Source organism: Sphaeramia orbicularis, chromosome 8, assembly GCF_902148855.1.
Source record: "Sphaeramia orbicularis chromosome 8, fSphaOr1.1, whole genome shotgun sequence".
NCBI classification, from domain to species: domain Eukaryota; kingdom Metazoa; phylum Chordata; class Actinopteri; order Kurtiformes; family Apogonidae; genus Sphaeramia; species Sphaeramia orbicularis.
In genome coordinates this window covers 7,964,602-7,986,168 of record NC_043964.1, presented here as the reverse complement: position 1 = coordinate 7,986,168, position 21,567 = coordinate 7,964,602, and the positions used below count along the sequence as shown (strand labels likewise).

The window sequence follows — 21,567 nt, the reverse complement described above, 5'->3', positions numbered from 1 at the left end:
GAGAATTATTTGAGTTATTTATATGACTTTATGTATTTATATCAATGTCCGATCAAATGAACAATCATTTAACTTAATCTTGTTGATATTTGGTTTTATTCTATTAACACTGATTATTTTTCTGGTGGTTTTTCTGCTGTATTGACGTGCTGACGTCACGAGTTGCCACTTGACCGCGTTGACCCGTCTCCATGGGGCGCGTGCAGCTCGTCCATTCATTCATTCATTGTTCATCAGTCACCGGCGCGTGCGGTCGGACGCGCCAAATAATGACAAATAATAACAATTTACAACCGTACGCGTGCACGCAGACCCGGCTGCGCGCGGCTCCTGTACCCGCCGTTGCCGTAGTTACCGACATATCCGCCGTACGGATAACGAGCACGAGCGACGAACCAACGCACAAGCGACCAGTGGGCAAAAAGGAGGGAAGGAGGAAAGGAAGGAAGGAACGGAGGTAAGGAAGGAAGGAAGGAAGGTAAGGAGGTAGGAAGGAAGGCAGCAATGAGCGAGGGGAGGAGAGGAGGAGGCGAGGCGGCGGCGGTTCTTCTGCCGAGGTGGACGTGGCGGGTCCGGTGGAGTTACAACGACTGACGGGGAGAGCCAGCGCCATGAACCGGACCAGCCGCAGGTAACGTATCGGTAGCAGCTCCCTGCTCCGCCGCTGCTTGTCCCCGGGCGCCACCACCGCTTTTATTCCCCCAACCGCTTCGCTCGGTTTCCTGCTCTTCGAGCCGCTCTCTGACAGATAATGACCGGGAGTGTCGCCGTCGGCCGCCGCTCACGTTCCATAATTCGAGCCGGGTCTGGTTCTATTGTGTCGGCGCTGTCAGCCCGCTCCCCCCGCTGTGCGCAGTCCGCCGGGAGGCAGCGGAGGCGACTAACGTACCGCCGCCCCCGTCTGCCTCCTCTCCCGCCTCACTCTCACTTTCTCCCCATGCTAACAGCAGCTAGCTCCGTTAGCCCAGTTAGCTCCGTTAGCCCCGTTAGCTCCGTTAGCTTGGTGAGCTGTAGCCGCCGTGAGATAAACAAGATGGCCACTGGCTAGCTCCTCTGCTAGTGAGACATGGCAGCCTGCCCTGTCTTTGTACGGTGGAAAAGCGCGCCGTTTATGCCGTTTTGTGGCCTGTCAGCGGCGGGTTCCGCTTCCACCGGGACAAATGCCGACAGTTGAGCAGGTGTGGCGGCCGAAGCGGACTGTGAGGTCCTGCGGTGGGGCACACGGACCCCCAGGAAAAAAAGAAACACCGCCAGATTGTTGCAGTCTGAGCTGCGTGGCGAGAGGGAAAGGGCACCTGGGCGTCCGAGGGGACAGGTAGGCAGAGCAGGCTGCCCCCCCCCCCCCCCTCCCCCCCTCCAGGAGCTCCACGCAGCGTTCTGAGCGTCGCCCCGCTGCACGCAGCTGGAGCTCCAACTCCAACTCCGGCCTGGTTTGTCCAAGTGCAGCCTGTGTTTGTGGTCCAGATGGGACCGGGCTGTCTCTAAACTTCTGTGCAGGAGGCCGAGGATCTGCAGGAGTTTATTTAGAGCATGCACATGCATCTGCACGGTCCGAAACACAACCCCTCCATAAACATGTGGAAGTAAACCAGGCCGTAGTTTATCTGTAGAAACAAACACAGCAGGATGCATCACCCCTGAGTGTTTGAACTGTTTCCACTTTAACCAATGATCAGTGAGTTTAAGCAGATTTATGTTTGCATGAACTGAAGACTAACAGGATTTCAATGGAGTTTTCTTTACTAAAACTATATGTCATATATAAAATTAGCAAATAACAGCTAAAATCAGCAAAATCAACATTAATTCAATTAATTAGGAATATTTTCCAGGCTCTAAAGGAATGTGATGTGTGACATTCACATTCTCACACAAAACACTGTGTGTCAGTGTTTGGTCCATAGTTTACATGTGTGTATTAAATAAACCCTACATCATTACAAACACTGTCTTTAAAACTGCTGATAACTACAGGGCTGTTGACATTGTTTTGGTTTCAACCTCTACATGGTTTTCATCTGTGTGTCTTTAACGATAGTTGAAATCCACCAACAGATGATGATGTTGGCATTCATGATGATAATTACCCAGACAGACTGATATGTTTGTTTTACATTGTAGTAACCGATGCCTTGTCGACTCCTGCATTAATTCAGATGTTAATCCTGCGTCTCCTTCAGTAGCTACTTTTATTGTCTACACAGTATTTGCATTTATATTATTTTCCAGAATAAAGAAAATTGAAGTTTACCACCTCTGTTTTCAATTATAGGAACAGAATGAGAAAATATCTAAATAAAAATAATTATGCACATCCAGAAGTGACATCTTCAGGTTTAAAGATTTATTTATGACTAATACATGAGACTTTTTCATTGAGTCATGGTTTGTTGCTGCACTAATAAACCTAAAGACACCCAGTAGAATCCTCTGGTCCTAAAACATTGGACTAGATTCAGGCTTAAATCTGAAGCATCTGTAGTCATGTTCCACTTATGACCCAGTTTCAGACCAATTTAGTTTTTGTTCTTTATTGTATTTTTTTGATTATGTAGTGAATCTGGAAAGAAAAGTATGTACGTGTTAATCTGTATAAACATTGACATTAGTTCATAAAGAAAAGCGTGTATGGTGTGGTCTGATGTGGTCCAACATGGTTTGATGTGGTTCGATGTGGTCTGTGCAGGTCGGTCCCAGTCGGGTGTCGGTGACGGCTCACCTTCTGTCATTGGATTGACCTCAGGAGGCTCTCAGGGACACGCCCCCTCCCCTGCCTGTGGCTCCTCCCCCTCAGCAGGTAGACCGGGATCAGAGGAGGACTGGAAGAAGGAGTACTGGTTGACCTCGGCGTGGAGCTGAAGCCCCGCCCCTCACCATGACGGACTTGGAGACTGAGTGTCTCAGTCTGGGTCTGCCCCCCGAATGCGGTTCCCCCCCCCTCCTCTAGACCCCTCCCTCCAGGTGGATTGTGGGGCGGGGCCGGCCGGAGCCCCTCCCCGACGCTCGCCCTGCTGTCGTCGGACTGTCCCACACCCACGCTCAGCTCACTGGCAGCAGAGATCGCGGAGCCGCTGGTGATGCTGCCGTGTGAAGAGAGCCAGAGGATGGCGACCTGGATCCGATCCGGACCGTGGACCTGTCCGAGATCCAGCCACTGTCCACCGCCGAACTGGGCCATGACCAGATCAAGATGGAGATCAGTGGCCTTGACTACATCAAGTCTGAGCACCACGGTCACCACGGCAACCACCACCTGGGCCCCTTCCACCACGGCGACGTCACCGAGCTGGACTACAAGTCGCACTACGAACCCAGCTCTGTGTTTGACTACATCTCCCAGGTAATCCCAGTCACACCTGACTCCGCCCCCAAAGCCAACTCAATCAAGGGCTTAGACACTGGCCCTGTATCCATGACTATTATAATCTAATAACTGTAATTATCGGATGAACAAAAATAAGTGCAATTTAACAATATTAGGCCGTAGTTTATAATTTCTACGTGTTCATTCTAATGTACAGATACAGTGGATCGACAAATACAACATTTAATAACAGACTGAGTATTGGTCCAAATACAGACTTCACATACATATTAAGTATAAGACAGTTCAGGTTGGTCTAGGGCTGCATGATTAATCGGTTTTAAATCGAAATCGTATTTTTTAATTAGGATGTTTTTTAAAAAAGGGAAAACATGAAATCGATTTCATCTTTCTCGTGCCTCTGGGCCACGCACTTGTGGGCTACCGTAGGCTCTTCCTCCTATCTGTGATGGCGGTCTTTCACAGAAGTCTGTGTAATAACCACAGATGTTAAATCTGTTAATGATCCTTATAGCAATATAAGCTGTGGCTTCATGCACGGATCCCGCAATTGAAATATGGCTGTATGGGGATCACTCATCTTATGTTGTCCTGGATCCATACCGTACTGTCTTCTTCCGATCCGGGTCCAGGTTGCAGGGTCAGCAGCCTCAGCAGAGGAGCCCAGACAGGCCTCTGTTCACACATCCACGAGCAGTGGCTTGCATTGTGGGCTGCTCATGAAAACGACATGCTGACTTCTGCTGTCTTTTGTAGTTTTATCCAAAAATTGAAATTGAAAATCAAGTTTTTAGAGGAAAAAAATCGGGATTTTATTTTTTGCCAAAATTGTGCAGGTTTTGTTCAGGTTAGTTATATTGTTCGGGTTGGTCGTGTTTGTTCAGGTAGGTTGCATTTTTCCAGGTTGGTCACATTTGTTTGGGTTAGTCATTTTTTTTATTAAAAGCTAGTCTGTAAATATAAACATTTAACTTTTTTTTTTTTTTTACACTAAAACAAAAATAAAAATGAGCCTTTTTTCATTATTTATAGGTTATTATGATAGTATTTTACTATTAGTATTTTTCCTTTTACATTTGTCAGATTCATGCTGTGGGCTGGATTGGACTGGATTTGACCATTTGGCGGGCTGGTTTTGGGCCTAGGCCACATGTTTGACACCTGTGGTCTAATAGGTTGGACAAAGCCAGGACTGATCTGGATCATTGGGACAGATGGTTCAGGGACAGTCGGACCTCAGTTCCACATGGATCAGACCTCCATAAAGTCCAGACTCTGATCTGGGATGTGATCCAGACCTGAACCAGTTCAATTTTCAATTTATTTGTGTAGCCCAGTATCACAACAAGGTTATCTCAAAGGGCTTTACAGAGTCAGTTGGATTTTTGGAACCAGCGGTCTGGTTCTACATCAGCAATAATCAAACATTAATGAAACTGTGGATGGAACAAATATGATCAACCTGATTGAGACACAGCAGAAGAATTATGTGCACAAACAGATGAGACAGTGAACGCCTCCTGGAATCAGAACCAAAGGGGGCGGAGTCCAATATGGCATGGGCCCCTATGGCACGGGCGTCTATATGACCAATAATAATCAGAGTATTAGTGTGGATGTAAATGGGGTCAGTGTTCTCCCATCATCCTTTTCACCAACATGGAGCTGATGAGGCTAACCCTGGTTTAGAACCTTTTAGAACATTTCAACCAATAACAAGCAAGTACCAACAGGTGGAGGTGAAGTTAACTGTCATATTTGATCAGATTATATGTGAAAGGCTCATAAAAACTAAAGTACCATCCCATCAGAGTTCCATTGAATAAAATACCAGTGGTTTATGAGGAAAACAGCTGTTCAATACCAGTATTAAACCTTCAGTCTGAGTGTATTTATGTTTTAATGGTTTAAATGGGTTTGAATCCAAAGGAAAACACTGTCTTTTAATCACATACATGGACTTTACACGTTCTACTGACTGGAACATTTACTAATGGACTGGATATAGGAACATATTCCAATTATATGTGGAATAAACACTATTGTACACATGGAAAACATCAGGTTTAAATTGGGTTTAAATTCATCTGATTAAAGGGTGATTCAACACATTTAATCTGAGGATGATTATTACCAATAAACTGTAGATTTGTGATATTAGATTAAATGTGTGAAGAAGACTCACCTGTCCGTGTGGTCAGTGGTGCTGGTGTCTGATTGGCTGCTTGTGTTCCAGGTCACAGATACATTGGAGTACATAAAGTCGGACCATCATGTAGACCTGCAGTGTTACTACGCCGCGGAATTGGGCTGCCTCAAAGGCGAGTACCCCGAGTCCAACGCCATGTCCACTAACGGCCTGGAGTCCATCCACATGGCCGAACTCCGCACGGAGCTCAACAAGCTCCGCCCCGACCCCATGCTCATGGACGGCCTTGGCAAACTGGAGCCCGAGTTCGGAGAGCGGGGGGGGCTGTAGCTGCAGTCAGCCCACGACGGTGAGGCGGGCAGCGGGGCGGCAGTAACGACTAAAACCCAGAGTCCGACTGTGAGGAAGCCTCGGAACATGCAAGGTGAGAAGCCGTTCTCGTGCACGCAATGCGGAAAGAACTTCAGTACGCTGGGGAACTTGAAGACGCACCAGCGCATCCACACCGGCGAGCGGCCGTACACCTGCTCACAGTGCGGGAAGAGCTTTGGCCAGGCCGGGAACCTGAAGCGCCACCAGCTGATCCACACGGGCCAGAAGCCGTACGTGTGCGCCCACTGCCCCAAAGGCTTCACCAAGGCCGACGACCTGCGCTCCCACCAGCGCCTGCACACCGGAGAACGCCCCTTCATCTGCGCCACCTGTGGGAAGAGCTTCGGTCAATCCAAGGAGCTGAAGGCGCACCAGCTGAGCACACCGGCGAGCGGCCGTTCTGCTGCCAACACTGCGGGAAGAGCTTCACCAAGGAGACCAGCTACCGCAACCACGTGCAGATCCACACGGGCGAGAAGCCCTTCACCTGCTCGCAGTGCGGCAAGACTTTCAGCAACTCGGGCGTCTTAAAAACCCACGAGAAGATCCACTCTGGCGAGCGGCCATTTGGCTGCACGCAGTGCGGGAAGAGTTTCGGCCGCCTGGGCCACCTGAAGGCGCACCAGCAGATCCACACGGGGAGCGGCCTTACGCCTGCCCCCACTGTGGGAAGACTTTCAGCCAATCGGGTCACCTCAAAGCCCACGAGCAGATCCACAAACGGAGCGCGTGGACACGGCGAGCACCAGCAGCACCGGCAGCAGCAGCAGCGCTGTGGGCAGCGACAGTAGCTAAAGACCATCCACACCCTTTAACCTCTCGGAAAAACAAAGTATTATTTCTTTTTTATAAATACTATATCTAATTTTGTTTCCTTCTGGGTTTTTTTTGTAAATTTTCATACCTTTTGTGCTCTTTTGCATATATATGTGGGCAGGGTGGACTCGACTGATTTGCTCTTATGCAAGTGTCTGTGTGTGCGTTCATGTATGTTCATGTATGTACTGTGTGTCTGGGTGGGCGGAGCCTCTCTGGTCTGAACCGAAGGACCGCCCCTCGGTCCGGTCCGACGTACAGAGCACAAACCCTGATCCAGACCAGCAGCTCGGACTCGACTGAGCCCCATTTCCTCCACAGTCGGATTGAGTCTGAAAGCAGCACTTAACCACGAACGCATCACGCCGTCGATGCAAGTCCATGTACGTTCTGTCTGAAGCTGAAAGGCCTTTACTCTGAGGAGCCGTCAGGTTACAGCCCTGTTTCAGAGCTCTTTCAGCCCTGTTTCAGCACTCTTTCAGTGCTCTTTCAGCCCTGTTTCGGGCTCTTTCAGCCCTGTTTCGGTGCTCTTTCAGTCCTGTTTCAGTGCTCTTTCAGCCCTGTTTCAGTGCCCTTTCAGCCCTGTTTCGGTGCCCTTTCAGCCCTGTTTCAGTGCTTTTCAGTCCTGTTTCAGTGCTCTTTCAGTCCTGTTTCAGTGCTCTTTCAGCCTGTTTCAGTCCTGTTTCAGGGCTGTTTCAGTGACGGAGCATTTAAGGACCTCCTCTGCAGTATTCTGTTTCTTTAGTCGTCTTCTCTCCAGCTCAGCTGCTGTAACACAAACCTCATGTGTTTGATGCTCAGTGTTTCAGTGAACCCTCTGTTTCCGTGAACCCTCCGTATCAGGGTCGTCACAGGTCAAACACACACCCAGTATTTCCAGGTTCCACTGGTTTTAACCCCTTTAACACCGGGGTTGTTGAGTCTCATGCATTTACTGGTGGTATCGTCGCATTTCCAAACCTGCCACCGCCATCCCACTGTGGTCATGTGACGCTCACTGACCAATCAGAGTTAAACTGATGGTCATGTGACAGCCTGTAACGGAGGGTGAATGTGAAGCAGCAGTGTTCGTCCTGTAGAGCTGTTGAATCTGTTTACAAACCATGTGCCATAACTGCAGCGTGGGGGGGGGCTGGAAATGGAGTTCATGAACCAAAGTGAGGACCGGCAGCAAGTCCCGGCTCCGTCCACATGATGTCTCCACAGGCTTAAAGTGTCTCTAAAATGGACACATTTGGTAACGCTACTGATGCCGGTTTAGTGGAAGTCCTGCTTATGCATTTTCTGACCTGTGAAGACCTCAGGTGACGTTTAAAAAACAGACAAACGAGAGTCTAATGGAACGGAACCAGGTTTAGAGGTGCAAACACTAACACTGCCCTGGGAGGAAACAGAAAACACTGTCCTAGTGTTGAACTCTCTGGGATCGTACAGGTCCTCTAGTCACCTACAGACCATAATATGCACAGTGTCCTTGTAATGTCACTAAGGTTTATAGATTTTAACTTTTTTTTAGTTGTATTTTTTATATTTCATAAACTTGATTCTAAACAAAAATACCAAAATACTCAAAACTGTCATATTTTTAACCCTTTAAATGTTTGTAATGGAAACAAGACATTTTTGATGCAAAAAAACACAAACTTTTTCTTCAATATTCTTCATATAAATTGTATTTTTTTTATTAGTTCCTTTTCACTATCTGTCAGTGATTAACACCTACATTGGTTCTATTATTTTTGGTTCTAGGTCAAATGTTAAATGTGTCGTGTGTATTTTGTACTTACTTGGTAGAATGGTGTTGGTGTAGGAATCTAACACTGTTTATATCAGAATTAAAAAATCAAACAAAAATTAACTTTCGAATTCTGACCTAATTCTGACCTTGTAAATAATCTGACCTTTTAGTTTATGTACTTTTTATATTTACCTTTTTTACATGAAGTGTAAAGTGTGTTTAATATACTCACCTGGATACTAGAGGGTTAAAGTGTGTTTAATATACTCACCTGGACACAAGAGGGTTAAGGCGCACCAACACAAAGGTCAAAATAAACACCCTGAGGCTTTAACAGGAAAACAATGCAAATATCGACTTCAGTTAATCCAATTTTATTTCCGTTGCTCCGCATCATAACTCCAGTTTTCTGATGATACATTCTGTTTAGAGGCGGTCTGAACCAGACTCTTAAACCAGTCAAACAGATCCCGGGTCTTTGTCTTAAAGGTCAAAACTGACCAAAAGCATGAAATGAAACCGCATCTGTGTGGACGGAGCCTGAGGCGGGTCTGTCCACCTCTGATTGGATAGTGTCTCCGCCGTCGACCTGAGTCCGGTTTCACATTCAGGTCTTTCAGTCCAGGTTGGATCCAGGTCCAGACCTGATCCAGACTTGATCCAGATGAGTTGAGGAAACGGGGCTCGTCTTCAGATCGTTACTCTGCGAGTACTCGTTGTGGAGTACTCGTTTTTACCGTTTACTGGTATTTCCTTTTCCTCGGGTACTGACAGGCCAACGCTCTTACTGTATTAAAGATCTGATATTTTTTATTATTGATCGGTATTTCTGACCAGGCCAGATGTTTTTAGTATTTTTTTTGTTGGATAATCAGCCGATAAGACATTCCTTGGGTTTTGTAGCAGGAACATTTGGACAGACTCTCATGTAAACTCAGGGACCAAACTTCAGCACAAATCCCCCCTGAACCCCCACCCCACCCCAAAAAAAAAAAAACTCCTGGAACCCCCTGAACCCTCCAAAACTCTCCTGAACACCCCCCCCCCCCCCGAAATCCCTCAGAACCACCGTCCAGCCAGCGATCGCTCACTGTGTAAAAACCTTTATCAATAATGTCATTGTTTTGAAGAAAACGAGGAAAAAAAGCAGCAAAAAAAAGACAAAAGTGATGCAGCATCTTGTACTGGAAAAGAATTATTAAAGAAACTAATGACATGTTCTGCTCTGTTATGGTTTTATTATTCAAATGTGAGTTTTCATGTTTTCAGTTGTATTTTGTGTAGAAGTGACGTGTTTCAGTTTTTAGTTGACAGGTTTTCAGCTCAACACCAGCTGGGTTTCCTTTACCCTCAAAAATAAAAACAAAAGTAAAACTGGTCACGGAAACACCGAAGTGTCACAAAAACTGTCAAAGATCGTAAAACAGTGTTTCCGCTATAGTGTACCAGTGTACTGTAAACCCATGGAGTTGGTTTGGCCCTGTTCATGTGGCCCCGGTGATTTTGTCTTGTTCATGTGGTCCCAGTGATTTTGTCCTCTTCATGTGGTCCCAGTGATTTTGTCCTCTTCATGTGGTCCCAGTGATTTTGTCTTGTTCATGTGGTCCCAGTGATTTTGTCCTCTTCATGTGGTCCCAGTGATTTTGTCTTCTTCATGTGGTCCCAGTGATTTTGTCTTCTTCATGTGGTCCCAGTGATTTTGTCCTGTTCATGTGGTCCCAGTGGTTTTGTCCTGTTCATGTGGTCCCGGTGGTTTTGTCCTGTTCATGTGGTCCCGATGGTTTTGTCCTGTTCATGTGGTCCTGATGGTTTTGTCCTGTTCATGTGGTCCCGATGGTTTTGTCCTGTTCATGTGGTCCCGGTGGTTCTGCTCAGTCCAAACGTCTATAGTAGTAGATGAACCCACACTACAGTGGCAACACCATGGAGGTTTGGATCCAACTGAGTCAAACATCTGCCTTAAACCAGAACCAGAACACAACTAGACAGGACTGGACCACAATGAACACATGTGGACAGACGGGACTGGACTAGAATCACACAGCAGAACAAAACACTGTTCAATGGAAACGCCTACAAGGAGAAACTGGACTGGGTCCGAACTGGTCAAATATGGGTTTGATTTGGTCAAACTAACATAAACCCAGCTGGTCAGAGCCTCGACGTGCTGAATGAATTGTTTAACAGTGGAACATCAGAACCAACACTTATTTCTGAAACGTTTTTTTAAAGTTTGTTCCTGTTAATTCCAGTTTTATTTTGATCCAGAGGCTGAAAATGCAGACGTCCTATCAGTAGAACCCGATCAGTTCAATTGTTAAAACTATAACACCCAGGATGCATTGCAGCAACAAACAGCGCTTCAAGTTCCCTGCAGCTGAGGCTCATGGGTATAGTAGTTTATTTAGTGTAGTTATAATTTTAACTGATACTATTTACAAAAAACAAACTGATGTCGTCCAATGTTTAATTTTAGATTATTTTAAGAATCTTTTAATTTTAATTGGTTTATTTCAGCTACTGTTTCTGATTGGTCGACTCATCAGATGATCACGGTCAGTGTTCATCTTCTGTTTTAGGGTCAGTCGTGGTATTTTTCCAGTTGAAACCAGTTTTAAAGCTACAAAATTGATCCCATATGTATATTTTCCAGTTTAATGCTCTATGATCGTTAAGTTTATATATTTTTCTGTTGTATTTGTGTCTGATTCATCTGCAGGAAACATTTATTGTAAAATGTTATAATGAAGTGACATGAATGTTCTTTTTTTTTTGCAATATCATTATTCTGCTGTTTTAAAATTGTTGCTCATTTGAAGTACAAATATTACAGATTGCACCTTTAATTTGAGACTAAAACTGCAGTGATTCTTCTGTTGTATATTTGAGCAAACATCCATTTGACTTGTGAGTAAATTCCATTTTATTTGATCGGAAACACTTGAAATGAAAACACACAGATGTTTTTTTTTCACGGTTTTGTAAAGTTTTATTCCTTGAAACACCCAACAGAAGAGTTTGTTTTTGGCAGAGTTGAAAACCAAAGCCAGACCATGTTCATATGTCAAGGAAAGTTGAAGTGTTCTCCTCCAGAGTCGACCGCCCTGGGGCTGATGGGAAATCAGAGCGGAAGGAGAGCGTCCAATCAAAAAGAGGAACGGCACTGGTCGGAGGCGGGTGTTGGCGTTTCCAACCAGCTGGAAGGGGATCGGTCGACTCGGCTCCGGTTCAGACAGACGTGGGTTTGGGTTTAGGCCTCGGTGTTGATGGTCTCCTCAATCACAATGACCTTCTTGGTGGTGTGGAGGAGGACATGGACAAAGACCTGAGGAGAACCACACCCCACAGTGGATTCACATGGGGTCTCAGGTAGGATGTGGGTGGTTCTGGTCCACTTTCACTGGTCCAGTGGGTTTAAATGGATCTGACTGGTTTTAATGCTCTGTTTTCTGGTACTGTTCTAGGTTCAGTTTAGTCCAGGTCTACCCTCCAGAACCTATTCCTGTCTTCAAGGTCGGACCTGTTCTAGTCCTACCGTGTCATTCAACTGGTTTTACTTTAGTATCAGTCTGTGAAGTTCGTCTTTTCATTGGAGTTGTCGTTTTTGCTGTTAGAGCTTGGGTTTGACCTGATGACAGTTAGGGTTCACACTTTTAGTCATGGTTTAACATTGTTCTTGTGGACTTCTGTCTATGTTCTCATTTGCCAGGTCTTTGTTCTTGGTAGTTCTAGGTTCAACTGGACTACCGTTGCACTTTTGAAACCGTTCAGACTTCTTCGGTTCATTTTTTTCTCGTGGATTGATTGACTTTAGTCCCAGTTAATCTGTATTGATTTAACAGTTTTAGTCCTTAACCCAGGGGTCTCAAACTAATTTTCTTTCAGTGGCCACATTCAGCCCGATTTGATCTCCAGTGGGCCGGACCAGTAAAAAAATAGCAGAATAACCTATAAATAATGACAACTTCAAATTTTTGTCTCTTTTAGTGCAAAAAAACCCCTATTAAATTACGAAAATATTTACTTTTATAAACTATTCAAACAAAAAAGATGTGAATAACCTGAAAAAAATGAAATTTCATAAGAAAAATAAGTGCAATTTGAACAATATTATGCCTCAACTTACCATTTCTACATGTGCATTATGGATCGGATCTACAAAGACACTAAACACTTAGTAACAGGTAGAAATAGTTAAAATTGTGCTTAATTTTCTTTAGACATTTCAGGTTGTTCATATTTGTTCAGGTTATTCATGTTTTATTGTATCAGGATAGTTTGTAAATGTAAATATTTTCAAAATTTAATATTTTTTGCACTAAAACAGAAAAAATTTGAAGTTGTCTTATTTAGGCATAATCTAATATTTTTTCACATCAAACTGAGAAGAAAATATAGTCATTTTTTTTGTGGGTTATTCTGCTGTTATTTTACTGTAGATCATATTGGTCTGTATGTGGAACCTAAACTAAAATAAGTTCCACAGCCTTGACTGGATTTTTTGCACTTTGCAAATTCAGCCCCTGGGCTGCATGATTGAGGCCCCTGCCATAAACCCTCTGTGGTTCCAACCACTCCTGACCCCATTTTAACATCACAAGTTTCTGGCAACCCCAGACATTCAAAACAAAGACATTTTTCTCTTACAGATGTCTTAGCGGGGCCAGGCGGTCAAAGAAATCTTTCCATTCTCTGATTGGTTCTTTTTTCTGAGTGCGACTTTGTAGTAACACACGTGCTCACACGATTGGGTCAATCCAGATCTGCCCTCTCAGATGTTATATCCTGCATTTTATTTGAACTGGATTTTTATTAAGAAATGTGTGGTGTTTTAATTATAATGAAGTATATATGAATCAAATTTTTTTTTTTATCAATTACTAGAAATTTCGGGGATCCAAGGTTGAAAAACACTGGGTTAAACCCTTTGTGGTTTCCCGTCCTCACTTGTACACTACAGGTGTAAGAAAATATCGGTTCTGCAGTATATCGTGATATTCATTTCACAATATTGTATCGAAATTAAAAAAGTACTGTATAGATATTTTTAGGTATTTATTGAAATGCAGATATTGTGGAGGTTCATTTTAGTTTTTTAGTTTTCCTTTTTTGTTTAGATTTTATTTATTATTATTTACATGGTTTTATTAAATAATGGTAGTTCCTTTGTTGGGATTGTACAAAAATAATGTTCTGATGTTAGTTCTGAACAAATAGAATATGAATATTTGAACAGGATCTTAACTATAATGTCTGTAAAACAGAATTTAAGTTTTAACACAGGAACATTTGGTGATATAGCATTAGATCCCGTCGTGATCAAATAAAAATGTTTAGTATTTGTGCATATTTCTGGTGTTATTCAATTCTTCAAGGAAATAATCATTTAAAAAAAGAAACAAACAAAAAATGACCTTTTTAACAGTATCATGATATATCGTGATATATTGTATTGCGATCCTAGTATTGTGATTTGTATCATATCGCCAGATTCTTGCCAGTACACAGCCCTACTGGACACATGAGGTCTTACCCAGCGGCCTCTCCGTCCATCAGCCTCCTGTACTCGGCGATCTCCATCTCCAGCCTGGTCTTGATGTCCAGCAGCATCTGGTACTCCTGTGCCTGTCTCTCCAGGTCTGCTCTGAGGTTGGCCAGACAGCCCTCCAGGTTGGACACCTGAACACCAACCACAGCTTCAGTTAACTCTGAAGGCGTTTCATCAGTGTCACTGAACCTGGTGTGTCGGACTCACCTGCATCTGGAAGCCGCTCATCTTCATGGCGAAACCGTTCTGGATTTCAGCCAGACTGGCTTCAAGAGATGCTTTCTGTAGGAAAACAGAGAAGTTCAGTGTCTATGTGAGACCAAATGTACGAAATATACTGACATCTACAGGTGACGGACACTTCCACCCAAAGGCAGCAGCTACTGGTGTGTTAAAGACATGTAAACAAACACCACCTTTAAGTAGAAATGAAATGTGTGGTTCCATTTGAATCAATACATGTGTGGGGGTAGGGTCAGGGTCAGCTGATTCTAACTGGTAATGTCGCTAATATTAGCCTGTGAGCTAACAGACATCAGATTAGTCTTCATGTCTGGAGTCCAGTTTAGTTCATGGTGCTCATTTTAAATCTGCACCACATTTAATTCAGAAATCACCAAGTTGGATGAGAAACCATCAGGTCAAACCCTGAAGACTCGACTGTCCCAGTGTCGTGTCCACTTTCCTGGTGACCTGTGACAAATGTCTGGATGTCACCTGTTCTTCTGCAGGTCAGATGCATCCATCTGAATGTTGTTCTAACTTTCACACGGTTCTTCCACAGGTGGAGGTTTGTTGATGGTCAGTCCAGTCCTGGATGTGGACTGGACCTGGACCTGTCTGACAGGTGTGTTACCTGTGGACCAGGTGTTGGTGCTGTGTCCTCACCATGCTCATCTGTGACTGGTACTCGATCTGCAGGGCCTGGAGCTGAGACTTGACCTCCTTGACCTCTGACGTGGACTTGACCAGGGTCTCCTGTGTGGTCGCTACTTCCTGTCTGATGTTTTCTGACTGTAGGAGAAGAGGGGGGTCAGTAAACCCAGTAAACCCAGGACCAGCCCTGTAAGTGTGACTGGTTCTACAGGAGCCCACCTTGTTCTGGTACCAGTTGTCCAGTTCCCTCTGGTTCTTGGCGGCAACGGCCTCGTACTCTTCTCTGACTTGAGCCAAGACGGTGGTCAGATCGATCTGGGGGGCAGCGTCCACCTCCACGTTCACCTGGCCGGTCATCTGAGCGCGCATGGACATCATGTCCTGAGGGATGGAAGGGAGACGGCAGAGTGACCCCTGACCTCTGAGACCACGCCCCCAGACTACCTTGAACCCAGAACTAACTCATCACGGCTGTGGAAGTATCTGGAGTTTAACAGGTATTTGTCTTTTACTCCTTTGACACAAACATCTGTTAAAATTGCATCACATTTCACGCTCTGTGGTTGCTGTGGTGACGGCGCCGAACGCCTCGGGCTTTACCTCCTCGTGGTTCTTCTTCAGGGCGACCAGTTCGTCCTGCAGACCGTCGATCTGCATGGTCAGGTCGTTCTTGGCCAGTGCCAACTCGTTCAGCATCATCTTCAGTCCGGCAATGTCGGCCTCCACCGACTGACGCATGGACAGCTCGTTCTCATACCTGTGAACATCACTTCAGTGAGTTTCTGAGTATTATGGGCTGTTAAAAGACTTTCTCATTGACCTCCAGCAGAGGGTGCCACGCTACAAAGAATAAGTGGTGAGACTGCAGAAGGAGCCACCGTCGGAAGGTCAAAGGTACATTTACTGCTTTTCAGACTCCTGGAGGTTTTTAAGGGCTGTCCTAAGGGGATTATGGGAAATCAAACTAATCAATCTATAGTTCATACTGAATATGTCAAACTAACATCTGTCACATTAAAACCCAACTGTAAAGTTTGTATATTTCACAGATATATGAAGGAAAACCAAAGCTGACTGACTTCATCCTGAAGTCGTCCTGAGCCAGGCGTGCGTTGTCGATGCTCAGAATAATCTGTCCTTTGGCGATGATTCCATCCTGAATCTGAAAAGCACAAAAAAAACCCACCAACATTGCACTGTAGTTTATTGTCTGTAAACAGTAAAGAAGAATGTTCTATCTGAGAAATAAGTTCAGAAAATAGAATCTGAAGCCTGAAACCTTCTGTATTGTCTGTAATCAGAAGGATTTGAATGTTTGAGTTTTTAAAGGTTGAAAATGTGTCAAAGTCATAAGATGTGAAGTTAATCTGTGGAATGTTTTGAGTTAAAACTGCGTCACGTTAAAGTTTTGACACCTCAGAAATGAAACAGTAGAAACTTAACTTTAGACTTTAACCTTTATATTTAATCTGACCTGAATTTAAACATAAAAGTCCACTTGATGAAACTCTTATATTTGTCCCTCTGTGTTCTTTTGCAGTTCAACTAATCCATCCCAGTGAAAGGCCTCATTGTTCTGCTGTGGTCGATGTGGGCGTGGCCACCATCACTCAGGTGTGGTTTTACTTCCTGTCACTGCATCACATCACTGAACTGTCCTGGTTCACATCTGGACCTTCTGTCAGGTCTTCATCTGTTTTATGTAAAGTGTCTGAAGAAAACTTAAAAATGGAATCTGAGGTTTGATGTGGATGAATCTGATCCATTTGGAACCAGATCTCCGGTTTCATGTTCTGCCATATTTACATCTAAACCTTCACAGCCTTCCAACAGAAGGACTTTTTGTCTTCTGAAGGAAACAAATAGACTTTGTTTAATCCTTGGATCAGTTTAAGTATCAAATCTATTCAAATCTAGGATTAACAAATCCATCTACACTGGTCAGGACCTGGGTTTGACCCCGGACTCTGAGGTTCCTTCCAACTTTCTGCTTATCAAATGCCTACAAACTGTGACCTATGACTCCTCTGACTGGATTTCCCATGATGCCCCTTGTCCTCACCTTGCCTGGAGCTCTGCACTGGTGACGTAGAAGGCGCTGTAGTCTTTGGTGGAGGGGCCGACCTTGGACTCCACAAACTGCCTGATCTTCAGCTCCAGCTCGGCGTTGGCCTTCTCCAGAGCTGCCACCTTGGCCAGGTAGGTGGCCAGACGGTCGTTCAGGTTCTGCATGGTGAACTTCTCGTTGCCAATGAGGCTGTCATCCGCCACCATTCCGCCGCCGAACGCAGCACACCACCGGCACCGAAAGCAGCACCGCCGCCGAAACCGGGCACCGGCGCCGAAACCGCACCTCCGAAGCCGCCGCCGCCTGCAGAGAAGGTCTTGCTGGCCTGGGAGATCCTGAGGTACCTGCGCCGCCTGCCACGCTGAAGGCGCTGCCGGCTCTGGCCATGCCCAAGCCGCCACCAAAGCCGCTTGCTGAAGCCGCCCATGGAGGAGCGGGGTGGACATGGAGGTCATTAGGGCAGTCATGATGCTGAGGAGGTCTGTCTGCTCCGGCCGGAGTGAGGAGGAGAGGAGTGGAGAGCAGCAGGTCGGAGGCTGCTTTTAAAGGTGCCCAGGTGGGGAGAGCCAAGGGGCGGGGCTGGCATCCCAACTCCCATCTGCCCCGGGGCCGTGTCACATAATCCTGTTTCTGCTGGTTCTGCACTTTCTCTGCACAAAGAGCCCACTCAGCGATGGAACGCCCACCTGGCGCTTGGTGTCCTACCTGAGCTGTGGGAAAACGCTGTCGGCTGCCAGTTTGTTGTAACGCCATAGTAACCTGCAAGCACTTGGGTGGGCGGGGCCCTCCTGATGTGAGGAATGAGCAGAGCGATGTGCTGTCACTTGTACAACCTCCACCCTGCAGGCCTCCGGCGCTGATTGGCAGGTGGCGTGGTCGGTATGTTCATCTGACATGAGAACGTTTTGCACCTGCCAGCGTTTCTACGTTCGCAACCGTCAACTCAGATTAATGTGGATTTGATGGAAGTCATCACCGGTCAGTATCAACGTTCAGGTTTCAGTCAATGTCGCTGCTCTGCTTCAGGGCTGAAGAGTGTGCTCCAAGAAGCCAAAGTTTGACATCTAGTGTTTCAGATACTGCAGTAGAAGCACAGATACTGCAATAGAAGGAAAGATACTGCAGTAGAAGCACAGATACTGCAATAGAAGGAAAGATACTGCAGTAGAAGCACAGATACTGCAGTAGAAGCACAGATACTGCAATAGAAGGAAAGATACTGCAGTAGAAGCACAGATACTGCAATAGAAGGAAAGATACTGCAGTAGAAGGAAAGATACTGCAGTAGAAGCACAGATACTGCAGTAGAAGCACAGATACTGCAATAGAAGGAAAGATACTGCAGTAGAAGCACAGATACTGCAATAGAAGGAAAGATACTGCAATAGAAGGAAAGATACTGCAGTAGAAGCACAGATACTGCAGTAGAAGCACAGATACTGCAATAGAAGGAAGATACTGCAGTAGAAGGAAGATTACTGCAGTAGAAGGAAAGATACTGCAGTAGTAGGACAGATACTGCAGTTAGAAGGACAGATACTGTAGTACAAATACCAGATACTGGAGTAGAAGGACAGATACTGTAGTACAAATACAGATACTGCAGTAGAAGGAGAGATACTGTAGTACAAACACAGATACTGCAGTAGAAGTACAGATACTGTAGTAGGACAGCTACTGTAGTAGAAGTACAAATATTGTAGTACAAATACAGATACTGCAGTAGAAGGACAGCTACTGTAGTAGAAGTACTGATACTGTAGTAGAAGGACAGATACTGCAGTAGAAGGACAGATACTGTAGTACAAATTAGGAGGACAGATACTGTAGTACAAATACAGATACTGCAGTAGAAGGACAGATACTGTACTAGAAGTACAGATACTGTAGTACAAATACAGATACTGCAGTAGAAGGACAGATACTGTAGTACAAATACAGATACTGCAGTAGAAGGACAGATACTGTAGTACAAATACAGATACTGTAGTAGAAGGACAGATACTGTAGTACAAATACAGATACTGCAGTAGAACGACTGATACTGCAGTAGAAGGACAGATACTGCAGTAGAAGGACAGATAGTGCTGTAGAAGGACTGATACTGTAGTACAAGGACAGATACTGCAGTAGTAGGACAGATTCTGTAGTACAAGGACAGATACTGCAGTAGTAGGACAGATACTGTAGTACAAGGACAGATACTGCAGTAGTAGGACAGATACTGTAGTACAAGGACAGATACTGCAGTAGTAGGGCAGATACTGCAGTAGAAGGACAGATACTGCAGTAGAAGTACAGATAGTGCTGTAGAAGGACTGATACTGTAGTACAAGGACAGATACTGCAGTAGTAGGACAGATTCTGTAGTAGTAGGACAGATACTGCAGTAGTAGGACAGATACTGCAGTAGTAGGACAGATACTGCTGTTTCCTTCATCCTCATGGTTTTATTGTAGCTATTGTTTAAATTTGTTCTTTTTTCTCAGTAGATTCAGATCAACATGTTAATTATTCGAACAAGTCAAATAATCTGATGAAGACTCAATAAGGAAATAAATGTAAAAAATGACCTTTGACATAAATATTCCACTTTTAGCTCAGTTTAATCTACGTCACATATTCAGTTTTTACAGTTGAGAATCAGATGAACACTGAGTGGAAAAGAAGAAAAAAAACTAAAACCTACAGTACAGTTAAAGCAGAAGAGTTTCTCACAGTACGTTGTCTCATAAAAGTGAAGGTGTACACTTTACGATGCATTTACTGAGTGAAACCTGAACGGTGTCCAGTTGAATATTTAACAGCGTGCACTTGTGTGAAGTATGTGGCAGGTCTCATCACATACCGACTGTAAGTGCACAGGAAAGAACAGCAACGTTCATCAGCTGTCAATCAAACACTGACACGCCCAAGCAGCCGACGAATGAGGCGCTGGCAACGAACCTCCTCCACCTGAAAATGAGCCAAGAAACACTGAACCTAACATCAGCAGACATCAGCCAACTTCAGCGGACATCAGCTTCAGCACCTTCACCACCTTCATCACCTTCAGCAAGGACACCTGGAGGTCCCAGTGCTTCCATTCACCAACAGGCTGTAGTTTGGAGGCGTTTATCTGAGATCTGAACTCAAATAATCTGACAGAACACCATGAAAACCACTTTAGAAACCGCATACAACCAGAAGACAGACCAAAAACCAAAGACCTTCAACAACGATGGGTCAGTGTCTGACACCAGTATCATACGACGACGTGTTAGCGCCACATAAAAACATAAAAACACTGTCACTACGAGAATAAAGTCGTAAAATATCAAGATAAAACCTGTAATTTTATGAAAAGAAAGTCACAGTTAAAAAAAAATTAACAAAAATATCGTACTTTTATGAGATTGAAATTGTAATATTTTGAAAATAAATTCTTAATAGTGCGATAAAGTCATATTTTACAAATCTTAAGCCTTAGTCCTCGTTGACGACACAGTTTCCAGTTACAGCCAACACAACAAATGAAGCAGCAACTTTCGCTTCTGTTGGAGCAAACAACAAATGCTAAAACACACACACTACCTGTGTGTGTGTGTATATATATATATATATATATATATATATATATATATATATACTTATTTATATTATTATTTTTATAATATTATATTTATGTAGTAAAACTTCTGTTTTTGTGCCACTGCAGGTGTGTGTCCCTGTTCTAATAACTTTGGAGTTTTTCATTTGTGCACAAACTGAACTCTTTCCTGTAAAACTTTATTTCATTTATGTTTAACAGACACTGAGCGACCTGTGGATCTGCTGAAACCCTCCTGTCAATGGGCGGAGCAAGCAGGGGGCGGGGTCGGCTGGCTCAGTCCCCTCCCTCTACAGGTGCAGTGTGGGTAGGCTGCGCTGCTTTGTTGGGGGTGATTGACAGCAGGTTTACAGAGCTTAAAGCTGCATTCAGGGCTGAGGCGTGGCAGCTCCGAGGTTAAAGAGTCAAAGTGTGAGTAATGGTTGGAACAGAGTCATGCAAAACCTCCAAAACAAATGAAACGTCTAAAATTAACCTTAACCCAGTCAAACAAGGAGGACGTTGAAGTTTGGATCAATTGTATGTGAACCAGGTTTGGTTTGTTAATACGAGTGTAGAGCGCATAATAATAATAATAGTAATAATGATGATAATAATAATATAATAATAATAATAATAATAATAGTAATAATAATAATAATAGATTAGAGAAAAGCATGAATGAGTTCATCAAAACACTGGAAGATAAACCGGTTTGAAGACAAAAGCTGAAGTCAATCCAAACTGGAGTGAACCACAGCTTTTACCTGTTTGTCAAACTTCAAGGTGGAGTAGAAGATTATTTCCTTCAGCTTTTTTTTTTTTTACTATATTCCTTAAAATCCCCTTCACACCCCGTTTACAACCAATTAATTAAATGCTGTAACACAAAAATAAAAACATTTCTTCCACCCGTGGAATGGACAAGACTGAAAAACACCATCCAATCATTTTAACCAACCATCAAAATGATTGATTGGTGACATGTCAATCAAACTAAACTGACATTTGTCCTTAAAGGGATGTAAATGTGTGAGTCGTCCACATAGAAATAATACAATACTCCATGATTGTTAAAAATCTGTCCTAATGGAAGGAGATATGAAG

General features: G+C 44.3%; 2 pseudogenes; one reads left to right on the top strand and one right to left on the bottom strand.

Annotated features, from left to right (window-relative positions):
- Positions 1-478: 478 nt before the first annotated feature.
- Positions 479-7,741, top strand: LOC115424172 (zinc finger protein 79-like; annotated as a pseudogene).
- Positions 7,742-11,597: 3,856 nt separating this feature from the next.
- On the bottom strand, positions 11,598-17,294 carry LOC115423835 (keratin, type I cytoskeletal 13-like; annotated as a pseudogene).
- Positions 17,295-21,567: the final 4,273 nt, after the last annotated feature.